Source organism: Protopterus annectens, chromosome 6.part1 (assembly GCF_019279795.1).
Source record: "Protopterus annectens isolate FY-2018-M chromosome 6.part1, PAN1.0, whole genome shotgun sequence".
In the NCBI taxonomy this organism is placed as follows: domain Eukaryota; kingdom Metazoa; phylum Chordata; order Ceratodontiformes; family Protopteridae; genus Protopterus; species Protopterus annectens.
Window position 1 is genome coordinate 318237789 of NC_056738.1, and position 17496 is coordinate 318255284.

A 17496-nucleotide genomic window follows, 5' to 3' on the forward strand; every position below is an offset into this window, starting at 1 on the left:
AATCAAAGGAGAGGTTGAAAAAGGTGGTTCAGGAAGTCCCAGGGTCCTTCTCAAGATCCACATGGAGATGGTTCCTTTAGGGGCAGAGTGAGGAACTCTAATGAAAGACGCCACTCACACTGCAGAGAAGGCCTGCAGTACTAAGGGTGTATAGATGTTCATTACTGACAAGACCCTACCAGCCCTTCTGAAATCAGGTTTAATTGTCCACCTCTGGGGGCAGTCTGCAGTCATTGATCCCTGTGCAGGAGAGCTTGTCTAGACTTTACAGAAGATACTTGGATGCAGAGAATTATTTTCAGAGGTTATATAATTCCCTTTTCCCTACCACCTCCACCTGTATGCAAAATTTCCGATGTTCCATCCAGTCAGAGGAAAGCAGCAGCACCAGAAATAGAAAAGTTGGTAGGAAAAAGATTCATCCAAGTGGTCCCACCAGACCATATAGAGTCCAGAACTTGCTCGTGTGTGTTTTTTTTTTTTTTCTGTGTGTGTGTGAAAACACAGGACTGGAGACAGATTTTGGATCTCAGCAGATCTTTTCAGCACCCCAAGTTCAGATGGTCACTGTTCAGTCCATTCTGCCCTTTTTCTTGCAAGGATGACTGAAGTCCTCAATAGTATGGATCCTGAGAGTCTGTCACATAAAATTGAGCAGACAATCCAGAAGGTAGTTTTGCTTCACGTGGGAGCCAGTCACTACCAGTTCAGAGCAGTGCACTTTGGCTTCACCACAGCCCCCAGGGTGTTAATGATATGCATGGCAGTGGTAGTAGCTTACGTATGACTGCAGGGATTCTTGAGTGTTTCTGTACTTGGATGACTGGCTCATAACCACTCTAATAAGCTATCTACTGATAAGAGCTCGAGACCAGGTACTCCAGACTTGCTGCCTTCTGATAATTACCATAAATTGCAACAAATCTCCATTAGAGCATCTCAGACATTGGAATTCCTAGGAACAGTTTTCGACACCGTATCTGTGATAGCCTCTCTTCCTGTCCCAAGAGTAGACTATCCGATTCCAAGTCAGAAAGAGGATTCAGAATTCTTCAGTTTCAGCTTGATTCTGTAAGCCTTGGATCAATGTCTGCGGTGATGGTTTGCGTTCCCCTTAGTAAGATTTCATATGAGAATTCTTCAATGGATATTAGCAATTCAATGGTCCATTCTTTATCAGCATATGTACACTCGGATAAGAATTACACAAGCGTGCAAGATGTGTCTTTGGTGATAGATCTGCTCAGATTAGGTTCTACAAGACTGTCTCTTCATTCTTCCTGAACCTAGGACTGTTTTGACCACAGACACTTCTCAATATCCTGGAAATGAGCATTGCAGGCTTTCTAGGACACACTGTTTTGGGACAGTTGCGATTCAGAGATACAGTATTTCCATGGTTTGGTACATCAGCAAACAAGGAGGAACTAGCTCTTCCCTCTTGTGATGAGAAGCACTGAATTCGGAAGTGGTGATCTCCTAGAACTGATTTCTGATGGCAATGCCTGTTCTGGGGAAATCCAGTATGTTAGTGAACATGTTGAGCAGGTGCTTTCTACTGCCTGATGAGTGGTCTCTCGCCAAAGTGGTAGAAGTGATTTTTTTCACCAGAGGGACCAGCCATGCTGTGATCTATTTGCATCTCCGCTAAATGACAAGTGCAGTATGTTCTTTGACCTAATCCCCCACCCCCACTGTGGGAATCACTGAGAGAGGCTGCTACACGATTGGCCCCCCCCTGTCTCCTCTATGCATATCTGCAGCCCCCTAAATGTGAAAAAATTATGCAGAAAGCTTCCTGGATGAAAAGTTATCCTCATTGCCCCCTTGCTTGCCTCAACAAATTTGGTCCTCCCCCTTTTAAAAAAAAAAAAAAAAAAAAAAAAAAAAAACATATGTAGTCTACCCTTCTTGGATTCTGTCTCAGATGACAGACATCATTCACCCAGATATCTCGCATCTCAAATCTAAAACTTATTGCATGGTTCATAGGTAGCTGCTAGGCTATTGGCCCTAGGGCCTATATAAGCCTAGTCAAAAAAGGTACCCTGGCTTTCGCCACCCAAGAAAATTATTTCTCCACTTCCATTGATCGCCAGACAGCATATGCACATTTCCCCTGTTCATTTTATACTTTGTTTTCTCACAAAGCTCCCACAAGGAAATTTGCAGAAGTAAATGGTAAAGATTTGTGTTTTTGGGTACAGCGGAAACATATTGGCCCTTTTTAGCACCAGTATATAGTGTCCTTAATTTTTAGCAACAATTTTCAGTGAAGGAGCCAGCTCCTCAACTGTTAGAATAGAATTAGCTGCCATGTCTAATTTTCACATGGGGGATGAAAACTCCTTGACATCATCAAAGCTTTGTAAGGCCCTTTTGAAAGAATCCCTTCTTTTGAGATCTCCTTATAAGGATCTAACTCCACCATGGGGCTTAAATTTAGTATTGCAGGCCTTAATTCATTCCCTTTTTGGCTAGTAGCAAAATGCAAACGTGTGTTTGTCGTAGCCATCACCTCTGCTAAAAGACTGTTGGAACTTCAAGTGCTGCCCTCTAAACTTCCTTACTTAATATTTCATAGGGATAGGGTAGCTTTACGAGCTAATCCTTCCTTTGATATCCAGTATTACTCTATTAATCTGTCAGTTTTCTTTCCAAATTTAGCAAACGAAGGTGAATAATATGTTGCACATACTGGATGTTCATAGGTAATTACACTTTTACTTGCATAGAAAGGAAAACTTTAGAAAAACAGATCTATTCGTCTCCTTTGTAGATTCCAAATTAGGCAAGCCAGTTACAAAAGTCACCTTAGTCAGATGGCTGACTGTGTATTCTTTCTGACAGATTGGGCCTTTCCTTACCAAAATAGAGCCCATTCAACCAGGTCCATGGAAACATCATCAGTATTTTTATCCAAGACTTCCATGGGTGATATATGTATGGCTGCTGATTGGGGCTGATCCTCATACCTTTTTACTCCTTACCGATTGGATCTGGTGCCGAGTGGAAGAGTTGCCTTTGGCTCAGCTGTGCTCAGGAATATCCTTGGAGTCTTCCTGGGATTTCACCTAGCTGGTGACTCTGTCCCGGTTTTGGAGGAATGAATGAATATTAACATCATATAAAGAAGTTGTCCCTACCTTAGAATGACTTCTGAAAGAGTGAGCCCTTATAAGGGAACCAGCATTCCTTATGTTGAGCTCCAGGTATGGATTTCTGTTACCAAAGTGCTGATATTTCTTTGGATACTGTACGTCTGCAAACAAGATCTGAGGTATGTTAGGGGATGGAGCATTATGGGTAAGGGAGGAGCTCGAGAGTTTTCTAGTGGCAACAAGCTGTGAATAATGGCAGAGTTGGATCAGAGGGTCGCATCTGAACACAATTGTTGAGGAAAAATGAAAATTAACAACACGGATGGAACGTTATGTTAAGTATGTAATTTTTTATTGACCATGGAACAGGTAAGGCCAACCTTTAACCAAATAGGATTGATTAATTTGAGCACAAAAAAGGAAACTGGCTAGGGTTAAAATGGTCCATGAGGGCAGCTAGTAGTTGCTTATGAACTTGTGTAGCATGTGCATGGAATTCCTGTTATGTATTATTCAGTTATCTGAAATCTTGAACTGTAGGTTGCTGACTTTTGTCGATAGCAGAAGCTTAACATTAAGAAAGTCTACTGTTTTGGCAAAACTGATATGCATCGTGTTCATTTTAGTTGGTCTGTTTCACCTGATTACAAGTCATTATTATCTAAACAATCCTAGCTTGGTTTATGATTTAGTGTGGAGTTGACTGGTAAGGGAAGTTACCATTGTTTTTCTCTGATTTGTAGGAATGAAGGGATAGCTTTTTGACAAGATGATTTACTTTGATTTTATGCTTGTTTTTACCTTTGTCACTGTTGGTTGTTATAAAGGGATATAGACAGTTAAGCTCTAGTCATCAGCTATAAATTCGCAGACTGCAGAGGGCAATCCAGAGCTTATCTAAACCGTCTTGTCTTGGTTTGCGATTTATTCTTCTTTGCTGTTAAAACTAAGTGCGACTGCAAGCAGTAGTGAGCAGAAGCTACTGTACACGAGCATGATGTAAAGGAATTATAGCTTTTGTCTGACTTTCAGAACTTGTACAGTCAGAACAGTATTCAGTTGGATATGGCTTGTGTGATTTTTTTCTCTTAGAATTTGATTTAAGTTCTCTCTCAACTTTGTGGTTACTGGTTTTGATTATTTTTTCTTTTATACATTTTTATTGGTTTGAAGCTGAATATGGATTCCTTAAATGAGTATGCCATTAATTTACTAAAGCACAGCTATCTTGTACAGTATGTTAAATGCTATGTACAGTGGATATGGAAGTGTACACACACCCCTGTTAAAATGCCAGGATTTTGTGATTTTAAAACAAATGAGACTGCAATAAAACATTCATAACTTTCCATACCTTTAACGTGACCTATAACCTGCGCATTTCAGTTGAAAAACAAATCTTTTAGGGGAAAAAATATAAAAAATAAACCTACAATAAGCTGGTTGCATAAGTGTGCACATCCTTAAGCTAGTACTTTTGTTGAAGCACCTTTTGATTTAATTACAACATTCAGCTGTCTTGGGTACACACCTTCCATCAATTAGAGAGAGACTGATTAGCCACAAATAAAGTTTAGCTGTCCTAGTAGGATTTTCCTGACATTTACTCTGTTGTCTGCTACAGCAAAAGCTATGGTTCGTAGAGAGCTGATCAAGCATCAAAGAAATCTCAGTGTTGAAAGGTATCAGTCAGGAAAAGGGTGCAAAAAATTTCCACAACATTGTATGTACCATGGAACACAATGAAGACAGTCAACAAATAGCGGAAACAATATGGGACGACAGTGATGTTACAGAAAAATGGACATCCCTCCAAAATTGATGAAAAGACAATCTGAAAACGTGTTGGGGAGGCTGCCAAGAGACCTACAGCAACACTGAAGGAGCTTCAGGAATTCTGGCAAGTACTGGTTGTATACTACACATAAGTCTCCCATATTCTCCATATGTCTGGACTATGGGGTAGAGTTGCAAGACTGAAACCTTTTCTTACACACAAAAACATCCAGTCCCGGCAGAAATTTGCAGAACAATACATCAAGTCTTCCAAAAACATGTGGGTCTGTATTACGTGATCGTACGTTCAGTTAATCGAGTAAACGTTGAAGACTCAAAACCGGAACAGCAGTTTCAACTCTGAAACAAGTTGTTTCTGTGGAGTGATTTCGGTGTTGGTATATTTAGGGGTGTGTGGGGGGCACATTAATTTGTTTTTTATTTTTTTAGGTAGGACAATGACGTTGTTTCCCTGTGTGGAAACCACTGTTTGGTGTTTTGGTTCTTCGTTTAGTGATCATTGTAATGTGTTCTGCTCTGAAGAGACCAAGGTTGAACTTTTTGGCCACAATTCGAAAAGGGTACATTTGGTGCAAAAAAAAAGCACTTTGCATCAGCAAAAAAACATCCCCACTGTGAAGCTTGGTGTTAGAAGTATCATGCTTTGGGGTTGCTTTTCTTCAGCTGGAAGTGGGGCTTTAGTCAAGGTGGAGGGAATTATGATCCATTCCAAACATTAGTCACTTTTGGCCCAAAGCCTTCAGGCATCTGCTAGAAGGCTGAAGATGAAGAGGAATTTCACTTTAACATGATAGTGACCCCAAGCATACATCCAAATCAACAAAAGAATGGCTTCACCAGAAGAAAATTAACGTTCTGAAATTGCCCAGCCAGAGCCCAGACCTGAATCCATTAGAAAATCTGTGGGGTGACCTGAAGAGGGTTGTGCTGAAGAGATGCTCTTGCAATCTGACAGATTTGGATGCTTTTGCAAGGAAGAGCGGGCAAATATTGCCAAGTCAAGTTGTGCCATGCTGATAGACTCCTACCCAAGAAGATTGAATGCTTTAATTAAATCGAAAGGTGCTTCAACAAAGTATTAAAGGGTGTGCACACTTGCTCAACCAACTTGTAGTATGTTTATTTATTTTTTTATATTTTTTCACCTAACAGACTTGTTTGTCTGTCAATTGAATTGTACAGGTTATAGGTCACATTAAAGGTAGGGAAAGTTTTGAAATGATTTATTGTGGTCTCATTTTTTTTATATCACAAAAACCTGGCATTGTAATGGGAGTGTACACATTTTATATCCACTGTATATTTAAAGGCAACGTCTAACACTGATCTGTGTTTCTAATGTAAAAATTTGGTTGATTTACTTACCATTATTACAAGTAAATGTAGATTTACTGATTGCACTTGTGCAATTGGCACGGCTTGGAGAACTCTTACATCCTATAAATGACTGGACTGGTGAGATAAATAATGTTAGGCAAAGAGCAAATAGAGCACATTTAGGAAATGACCTATGAACCTATTGTCTGAAGATCATTCATCCCCTATGAAACAAGACAATGCCCTTCAGAACGTTGGAATTCTGGATGCAAGTATTCAGCTGTCTGAGGATTCAGTGTGTTTAGAAGGAAGAAAGAAGTTCACAACAAATAAGGTAGAAAAACTGATAAATGTCTGAAGTGCTTTGTCATGTAACACATGCATTACAGGGAATGTTAACATTTTCTATCAGAAAACCTTTAGTCTTAAGAAAAAGGCATATTTTTTTCAAAAGAGAAGTTAGAAAAAAGACTAGAAGCAGGTGAAAAGGAAGAAATCAGAATTTAATGTGGAAGGATTGAAGAACATTATTGTAAGAAAAGACTTATGTTGACTACATGGGCTTAAGCTGTGGATGTACAAAGCCAGATGGATGAGAATTGCATTCTTCCAAACTTAATACACATTGAAAATGGTAGGATTAGTAAGACTAATGGTGATGAAGATCATTCCTTTGTGACAATTGATAGAGCAGATATTACCGTATTAGAACCTGGTTTTTTTAGATCTGGTCAGAAATGTTGCTGTTGTAATTGGAGATTCTATTAGAAGAACTGTTAATTACATTTGCAAAGAAGATGATGAACCTTTGAATAGTGTTTTGCTTGCTGGGAGCAAAAATAGAAGATGAGACAGTTTGGAATGCCTTAATCTAAGAAAGTACGGATCTGTTTTTATTCAAGTTAGTACAAATCTCATCCACAAGGGCTCTGCCCGTTAGTAGGGGACTGGCAGCTCTCTTAGATAGTGTAGCTTGTACAGCTTGTACTGGTGTTTGGATGTATTGTAGTCACACATAGAAAGGATAGTCAGGTCACCATGAGTGTTTATTTTTGGGTAAATACTTGCATGGAAAAAATGGCCTGATCTGATGGTTTCGTTTTCATTCTTCCTCACTTATGGGTCCGGGTCCAATCCTTGGCTCCAACTTGGCTACATAGTACAGATTTCAGATCAAACTCTCACTCTCCTCCCTCTACTTATAATGTCTTAGTCCATTCCCATTACCTCAGATGTTTGTTGCCATCGTGGTTGGATGTAGTATCTGCTCTCGTATTTGTGCGCAAGTTTTTTTTTTTTTATTGGCTTCTAAAATTTCTCTAGTCCTTTCTTAATCCTTAGAAATTTATTCTTACAATTTCCCACTTTGTTTGCTGGTGTTGATGAATTTTTGACCCTTATGTTAACCTCTTCTTTCTTTTTTTATGTTTTTTAGTAGTGTTGTATTTTTTTACCTGGTTTAAAAGGTATCTTCTCCAAGTACCACAGTTGGTATTTTTGTCCTTTTCTTTCATTCCCTTTCTAGGGATATTTCTACTAATCACCATTTCTGGTAACTATCCATCTGATGTTAATCTTTTCCATTCATCACTGATGGGTTTGGTTCCGAGCCCTCGGAACTGAGTCTGCGTTTTTTTTAATCAAGCTCGCGCCAGCCAAAGAAACTCGAGCTAAGTTTCCACCCAGAATGCTCTTCTCCCCGTTACTTCCAATCTCGTTTGCCTTGTAGCGGTAAAGCCGCATTTCAGCTGAGCTGTCAGCTAAGTGGAACTTAATTTGATATTTGTGTGGAAAATTTTTGATATCTTCATATTTTGAGAGAATAGTATTTGTTGTGTTTTCTTCTGTCTAACCTTGTTTGTTTTATTTCTACTGTACTCATTCTTATCGTTGGTAAGCTTTCAAGTACCGTTGTTGGTACGGCTTTTCCTCCCTTACCCTTGTGGTATTCCTTCAATACCATAGCTGGTGTTGTCTGTACTGTTTAACCTGTTAGCTTTGGTTTTTAGTAAGGTATTTTCTTTTTTTTTTTTCTACATATTTCTGTATTGCTATGATTGTGACTTCTTTGAACGGTGTTTGACTTTTGTTCTCATTGGATTGTACTGTTGGCCTGTGGTATCTCTATCAAGATGTCTGATAAGAAGGGCACTGCAGGTTTTAAGCATTGTGTTTCATATAATGGCAAGTTAGTAGTGATTCTCACGATGACTGTGTATACTGTTTGGAAGTGCCTCACATTTCGGTGCACCCTCCATGTGACCTTTGTCAGATGTTCTTCGTGTTTCACTGTTGCAGTCATCACATTTGGGTTATCTGCCTGCAGGTAGCCCTCAGCCGGCCTGAATACCAGAGTCTTGGATTCCTGCATCGGATGCTGTCTTTTCTTCCATGACGTCAGGTCGTCAGGGGTATGTATAAAACATGCAGCCGGCTCCATTACATCAGTCTTTCTTGCTGTGCTGTGCTCGAAGCAGTTCGTAAGTGCCGGTCGGCAGACTCCTGAAATTTTTCGTTTTCGAGTTTCAGAACCGAAGTCTTCAAAAAAGATAAGTACCCCTTTGGGCATCTTTTTTTCTTGCTCCATCCGATGCCAGTAAATGTTAACAATTGTCTTACCTGTGGAAAGCAAATACCTCCATAATTTTCATTTGTACTGCATTCCTTGCTTAGGCCTAGACCACGACGTCCCTCGCTGTCGGTTTTTTGTTCCTTGTTCAACTCCTCTACTATTCATCGTCTGGCTATCTTTGCACTAAATTATTTTTGTACTCGTCCGTCGGTATTTAGTAAGGTACTTTTGCAGCCCCTGATGCCTGTTACCTCAGATTCGCAGGCCTCTGCTGAGACCCATTAAGCTTCTGGTATATGCCGCAAGATGCTTCTTCGACTATGGAACCTGCGGATGTCTCTACCTTGGATGGGTCCGGAGCCGCTGTGCAGCCACCGGTTTCTCAGGGTGTATTCAGGCCTACAGACTTGCTTTTTAAACCGATGCTGTCTTCTTCATCCAGGCCTAACACTCAGTCCACGCCTAGAAAACAGACGTCCAAACCGCATGCTCAGGCCCATACGACTAAAAGAACAAATGCTTAGAATGGCCAAAGACCCTTATTACCTTAATTAGGGGAAGCCAGCCTTCCCCCTGTAAGAGACATAGAACTGATTTTCCTTCTGATCAGGAATCTGATATTTCTGTTCCTTCTGATGACCAGGATTTGCCCTTATCTACCTGTGATGATTCTAATGCAGAGGATTCCATTCCTTGTGCTTCCCCTCCAGAAGATTTTTATTTTTTATTTTATTTTACGTTTGTTTACCGGGATTTTCCGACTGGACATAGGTCCATTTTCAGCGGAGGCCCAGGGAGAAAAGCTCCAAGTATATTTTACGATACATTTCATGCAAGAAAGTACAGTACAGGGTCTTGGGCCTCCTGTGGAGGAAAGCTCCAAGTATTTACTAAATAGTTCAAGCAAAGAATACAATACAGTGGCTTTGATACACATTTACATCTATTTAACAATCATTCAGAATATCAGTGTGGGTCTAAAGTCATAATACAAGGATTTGGAAAAGTAGTGATTTTACAATCGGACAGTAAAGTTGGCCATGTAAATAAGATACAGTTCGCATTGGATTGTTGGTATACTAGAGAGGCTGTCGATGTTAATAATATAGTGAAGTTTATAGAGATTAGAAGGCTTGTTCCTTTAGAGGGTGGTAGATGCTAGTTTTGTTGGAGAAGTTAGAGTATTAGTGTGGTTTACCTAGTGGAGTAGCATGAACAGAGCCAGTTGTTAGTATAGTTTTTAAGGTTGCGTTTGAGTATTTTAGTTGAGGTAGTAGAAGCTATATGACCTGGAAGAACATTCCAAGTTTGGGCAACTGATCAGGCAAACAGCGATCTTCCAGCTTCATTTTTATGTCTAATGACTTATTAGGTTTTGGAGGTAGTGTATGGCTGAATAAGGTGTTGGAGTGATGGGATTAAATCTGGCTGGTAGTAGAGTTTCTGCACTGTTGAGATTTGATTAGTGGAGCATGTGGCAGTTCTAGCCACTTAAGTTGCTTTAGTGATGAACAGTGATGATGGGACCTATGTGCTGAATCTGTGGCAAACTTGGTTATCTTGTTATAACATGATTCCATTGTATTTAGTTCTTTTTGGTTCAGGTTGGTTAATATGCCTGCTTACCCTTGGAGCTTTTCTCCCCTGGCCTCTGCTGAAAATGGACATGCATCCAGTCTGACTGTCCCGGTCAACAGATGTAAAATAAAATAAATAAGTAAATATGGAGGAGGCATAGACCTGAATAGACAGGAGGTGGGTTCTAACGATAGTTGCTTTGGTTTGTTTAGTCATGAATTGTTTCTATAGAGAAGTCCAAGTCTTTTGTTGACTTTGATAGCTTGGGCCATAATGGATGTTGAATTTTAGATGATTGTAGATTTCTTCACCTAATAGTTTTGTGTGTGTTGTAGGTTTTATTTGGATATCACCTTTGGCTATTAAGTTACTCATCATTTAAAGGTTGGGATCTTCCAGGTTGAAACAGGATCAGTTTTGTTTTGTTGGGATTGAGTATACGTTTGTTTGTAAACCAGGTTTTGGCTTGTGAGAAGTTAGTTTGGGTTAGGGAGTGTAGTTCGCTTATTGTATGGGCGGCACATATATAATGGTGGTATAGTCAGCTTACTGCACAGCTGAGGCTGTGGGTAGGGTTGAGGAGATGATGTTAGTGAAGAGGGAGAACAAAAGTGGGCCTAAGATGGATCCCTGGGGAACTCATTTAGAGATGGGCAGTAAGGGGGTAGTTTATCTTGCTATACAACTGCTTGTTGCCTATCTGTTAAGTAGTTGGTGAACCATAATATAGTAGATGGACATATGTTTAGGTTAGACATGGTTTGAAGAAGCATGTTGTGATTCACCATGCCAAAAGCCTTAGATAAGTCTAAGAAAATGGAGGATACAAATAGTCCTTTGTTCCTGTGTTGGTTGATTATGTTGGGGTAAGAGAGAAGTGCGGTGGTGGTGTTGTGTACTGGAGAGGAGATTATATTGTAGAATGAACTGTATTAGCTGAGTATGCACAACCCTTTCCAGTATTTTGGATAAGGGGGAGAGGATTGCAATTGGGGGCGGTAGTTGATCAGTTCTAGAGAGGTACCTCCTTTGTGAAGTGGAATGATGTGTGCAATTTTCCATAAGGTGGGAACTTTGTGTTCAGATAATCTGTTGAGGATGGAGATAGGGTAGGATATAACTTCTGCTGCTATTTGAAGGAAATCAGCAGGCAGCTTGTCTGCAGCTAAGGTGGTTGATTTTAGTTTCTTAAATTTTAAAATTGTCTTGGTAGGGACTGGCTGCAGGGCGAAGGCGGTGGGGGTGTTTTGGTTATTCCGCTGTGTCAGGGTGGTTAGCTGTGTTGGTGAGTGTGTTGGTTTGGGCATTGGCGAGGTTAAGTACTGTGTTTCAGTGAAGAAATTGTTGAATTGGGTGGGGATATTGGTTTTATTTGGTAGAACAGTGTAGGGGTGGAGGCTTTTCCTGGGTAAAGTATTCCTGATATGGTAGTCCAGAATTTTTGGGGGTTGTGGGCAAATTTTTCTTGAAGTTTCTTATAGTAGTTGGTCTTGTCTGCTTTAATTTGTCTTTGTTTCTGAGTTCTAAATAGTTTTGCCTTAGGGTTGGGGTTTTGTTTTTTTGATGATTTGTCCAGCTTTTATCCCTGTCTTTCATGGTAGTTCTAGTATCCTTTGTGAGCCATGGGGCATAGTTTTCGATCCTGATGGTTCTGGGGGGTGCGTGGAAATTCAAGAGATCTAGGAAAGTGGAATTAAAGTATTGTACAGCCTCATCTAGTAGTAGGTGTTTAAGGGGTGTCCAATTGCAAGATTTTAGCGATTTGTTAAAACCAGCTGCTATGAAGTTTCTTTTGTTACGTATTACCTTGAGGCTGGGTTGTTTAGATTTGTTGGTTGGATCTGTTCCTGATTAGATAGGTTGGTTGGTGGTCACTTAGACTGTCTGGGAGAGACTCTGTTGTACAAGAGTGGGGTGGGATGACAGAATCCTGTCTAGGATGGACTGTCATTTTTTTTTGTCTGTTCTGGTGGGAGTCCGTATTTGGGTGAGCCCATGGAGGTTGATGTGGTTAGAGCAATTAAGCCAGTCTGTTAGTCTCCTAGTAGTATAGTTTCATTCCTTGTATAGTTTCATGAGGAATGGAGTTAGAGATGCAGTTTAGTAAGTTAATTCAACAGAAAATGTTATTGCCTGGAGGGAGGTAGGCTGCTGCTATGATTTTGTTTCTGGAAGTTTAGTTTGAATTTGGCTAGGATAATTTCTATGTCTTTTAAATCCAGGTTATCACAGTCAAACTGCTCTATGGTTAGATGGTCTTGGAATAATAATGCTGCTACTCCACCTTTTTTATTTAATCTATCTTTCCTAATAATATTGTATCCAGTGGCTATGATTTCATTGTTATAATTATGTGGTTTAAGCCAGTTTTCAGTCACTATGACTAGCTCAGGTTTATACAAGGCTAATAGGGCATGAAGGTCATGCACTTTAAGTATGCTATGTATATTTATGTTTAGGAAGAGGAGAGATGAAGTGGGTTGGTTATTTAGAGGGATTGCTATATTAGGTTTAGTTGTAGTAGTTGGTGTAGGTCCTGGATTACGATGCATGTCACCACAACAAGTAAGTGTTAGTAGTAGGTTACGATATAGTTTGGTTAACTTGTGCAGTATTTTGTATTGTTTTTGATAGGAGAGAGGGTTGGTTTTTCGTTTTGGGTGGCAGTGGATGTGTGTGGTTGATAGGAGGTAAGGTCACTGGGAATAATTTATGGAGCTTTTTAGCTGATTGTGATTAGTTATGGGCTCAGTTTGCCATGGTGGAGGGTTACTGAAATGGCGTTGGGTGTGGCAGGAGTAAGCTAAGTGTAGTGGTTGGATAAATTAATGTATGTAGTAAGAGTTGTATGTGCTCTGAGCATCCTATTAAGTTGTAAGTGATCTTAAAGTGGAGGTCTATTTTGTTTCTGTGTGTTAGGTGGGGGTATGTGTGATTAGGGTGAGGTGGGAGAATGGGTTTGTGATTGATAGTTGAGAAGTGATAGGATAATTTGGGTGCATGAAAAATGTTAGTGGGTATGGTGTTTAGCTATAAGTTACATGAGCTCAGGGGTGGGCAGGAATGGGGGTAGGTTATGGAAGCGAACAGAGCTCAAGCTGGTATGCACCATCCCAGGAGCGGCCCTGTTCAAAAAAAAAAAATAATCAGAGTGGGCTAGCTAAGTGAGGAAAAACTGCTGGAATTGCTCTAGGGTTGCGCTTTTGATTTAATTTATTTTAGCACAAACTTTTAAAGGTAATGTAGACAGACTGGAAGCAGGGTGAAGGATGTGAGCGTATGTTCAAGGCTGTGAGGATGAATCTACAGCCCTTACACTGGAAGCATAGATGGGTATGGATGTAGCAGCACTTAGCAGAAAGTAAGGCAAGGGAGGTGAGAGTGGAGGTGGAGGGGGGGAGTAGTGGAGTGTCAGGATGTAGAGAGAGCAGGCCTAAATTGGTTGCAGTACTCACTGTGGAGGTAAAAGGTATGTGTCGAGATGGGGTTGCAACTGGGAGCAGGACAGGGGAAGATAGGGAAGCTAGTAGTAGCCTGTAGCTAGTAAAGTAAGTTACAGGGCAGGTGGTTAGGGGTATAGTAGGATGCTATAGGGTTGTAGTACTGGATATGTGGGATGATGGTTGGTCAGAGATGTTTTGAGCTGACCAGGTACCAAACAGTAGACTAGCACTTTAACAAGGTTAGGAGACTGGGTAGCTGATAGAAGTTAAACATACTTATCTTAGTATATTGTCACAGTTGTTTGAGAGGTTTCCACCGTTGTTTCAGCATGCAGGGGGTGTTGGAGGTCTTCTATATGGTTTAGGGTATGCAGTTATCTTAAATTTGGTGCCAGGGACCTGTAAGATAAGGATGGAGAAAAATGGGAATGATTAAGAGTTGTGGAGGGAGAGGGTTAAATATAGTAGAGTGAGAGCAGTGGAGAAATAGGTAGGTTGAGAGAGGGTGGTGAGATATAAGACTAAGAATGGAGAAGGATTCCCTAGAGAGATGGTATCAACAGCTAGAATAGTTTTATTTCACAGATCAAAATCACAGTTTTTAATTCAACAGAGTGCAATAAATAGTCTGTGGATTGAAGCAGAGGTATAAACAGTGCGACCTTAAAACACAGTTAAATCCTTAATTGCAGGCAGGAGAATGATGAGCAGTTTGAACAGTATACTATTACAGTTCACTCATAAGTGTTCAATCTAGCATTGATGTTCTAAAGCAGGGTTTCAATTAGTGATATGTTTTTCATATTTAAGCAGTTAACAGCTATTTCAGCCCTATTTCATATATTCTCATTTAAATAGACAGATATTTCAATTCTTTTCATATATTCACATTAAGACAACATAATTGTTAGGTCACATATTAGTGAAGTCTAGGTTTAGCAAGATGTGTAACAGTGCATCAGATAAGGCACGAGGTAGTTCTACTGGCAAAATTGGCAGAACTATGGGGTTTAAGGTGGCTAAAAGGTTAGTCCTGTTACCATAGCACACACTACTTGACCGCTAATGCAAATCATATACGCTGGAGGTTGGGGTGATTACAAATCCAGGCTTGCTTTCAAGCAGTCTGCGATGTAGCTGTGCTGAAATAGCTTAACAAGGATAGTTAATCCAGTGTGTCCTCAGAAGCACCATTCTAATAGCATAGGGAATGCACGTGGTAATCTGTTACTCCTAGGCGTTCGTACTAACCTTAAACTATACTGTATAGTAACAGGCGTTCAGTATATATTAAGATAGTTAAACGCCGTTCTTAAATTATGAGGGGGGCATGTGGACTATTACTTGTACCAGTATGGAGTACAGCTAATAAAAGGCTTTAAACTATACTAAGCAAAAGGTGTTCCGTGCACATTAAGCTAGTTAAACGACATTCTAAATTCTAAGGAAGGCGCGAGGACTATTGTTAGTACAAGTATGCAGTACAGCTAACAAAAATGCGTTCAGAACACTCCAGTCTGTTGAAGGATGCCTTTAAAGTATAAGGGAGGCACGTGGTCATCTGCTACAGCCAAACACTGTTACATCGCTAAATATGTTTTGCAAAGTAGTAGCTAATTCATGGGGCATGTAAGGAAATCATGCGTACTCCTCTCTGCAGCACAAGCACTCAGTTGCAGTAGGGAGAAACTTTTGTGACAAAAGCAAAAAATGAGAAGTAAGCAGGACAGAGTCAACTGAAATATTAGGGGCAGCTTTTGGTGAAACCTTGCACACTCTTGGGAGCATTTCTGCTGGGAAAGCCAAGATTACTCCTAACTCCAAAAAGAGGCTTAGGGAATTCTTACTCCTTCCTCAACACAAGTCTCTAGCTATCCCTTCTGTTCTGGACATTATAGATGATGCTTTCTTGGAATCTAGCCTTTCCCCGGACACTTTACCTCCAGCTCCCAGAAAACCTGACTGGTATTACAGAGTACCTGACTCTCAAGTTCCTGTTCAAGAATCCTACTGCGGATCCAGAGACCATTTCCCCAGGACCAAAAGTCATTAAGGCTACTGCTGCCAAAAATCCTACCCCTTCTTATAGAGATTCTAGAGTCCTGGACAGATTGGGTAAGAAGGTATACACTAATGCTACTTTGGCCATTAGGGCTTTAAATTGCCAGTTTCATATGGTAAAGTACCAGCAGCATATTATGGGACTACTTAAACAGAAAATGATGTTGATTCCTGACTGTGCTGAACACAAAAAAATACAGGTTTTAATGCATTCTGCAGAACAAGTTGGTAAACATACTTTGCAATGTGGTTTTGACTCTTTAGAAGCATCTTGCAGGGCTGCTGTCACTGGGTCTGTACTTAGAAGGCATGCTTGGCTTAAGGAGCAAAACTTGCCAGATCATGTTAAAGCTAAATTACTGGATGCTCCCTTAAACCAAGCCACCTGTTTGGCAGCAAAGCAGAAGTCCTCAAAAGGATGGAGGAAAAAGCTAAATCTGTGCAAACTGTTAAAGATTTTCTACAAGTACAGCCTCCTAGATTTAGTAGGCATTGGCCTTCAAAGAATTGTCCTTTCCAGTCTCTTCCAGGCCTTCAGTCTAAACCCAGGAACAGCAGACCACCCAGGTTAGTCTCGGGCTGCGCACAGACCTAAGCAGTGGGGGGCTCCCACTTCCAAAGCAGGGAGTAGTAAGCCACCCCCCTATGGAAAAATGGCACAATGACTTACACTTAGCCCTTCCAAGCCCTGCTCAACTGCCTGATCCCTTAGGAGGAAAACTCGCCCTGCACGCAGAAAACTGGTAACTCATTACCCAGGACAAATGGGTTTTAAATATGGTCTCCCAAGGATACCGATTCCACTTCCACACCCTACCAGCCCCAAACGGTTGGCCAGACCTACCCCTAAATCAGTGGATGGAGGCCCAACAACAGGTTCTCTCTTCTAAGTATCAGGGCTATTCAACCTGTCCCAGTAGAACAAAGGGGACAAGGGTTTTATTCAAGACTTTTTCTGGTACCCAGAAAAGACAGCTCTTGGCGTCCTATCCTGGACCTCTCTATTCTAAACACCTTCCTGGTAATCCCAAAATTCAAAATGCTAACACTTCAACAGCTACTTCCTATGCTAGGCAAAAATGTCTGGTTGGCAACCTTAGACTTAAAGGAAGCTTACAGGAAATACCTATGCTTCAGGGCAGGCTCCATGCAGTATTAGTTTTCTGCACTTGCCTTTGGCTTATCTACTGCGTCCAGGGTATTCACAAAGTGCCTAGCTCCAGCTATTGCATTTTGCAGGCAGAGAAATATTCAAATATACCCGTACTTGGATGATTGTCTGATTCAGGCAGAAATCCAGGACTTGCTATTAAAACATCTGGCATTCGTAAAGAAACTTCTAACCTCACTGGGGTACACTATAAACTAACAGAAATCTCGTATAGTACCCTGCCAACAGAATGTATTCCTGGGAGCAAGCTTGAACACATTTTCCCAGATGGCTTTCCTCACTCCAGAGAAACAAGTTAATTTGACAACCTACTTCCAACTTTTGTCCACAAAGCCCGAGCTATCTGCAAGTAAAATTCTGCAAGCCCTGGGTTCGTGGCCTCTTGCATTCTACTAATCCCATATGCAAGACTGCATATGAGGAAACTACAATGGTATCTAAAAAATTTATGGAGTC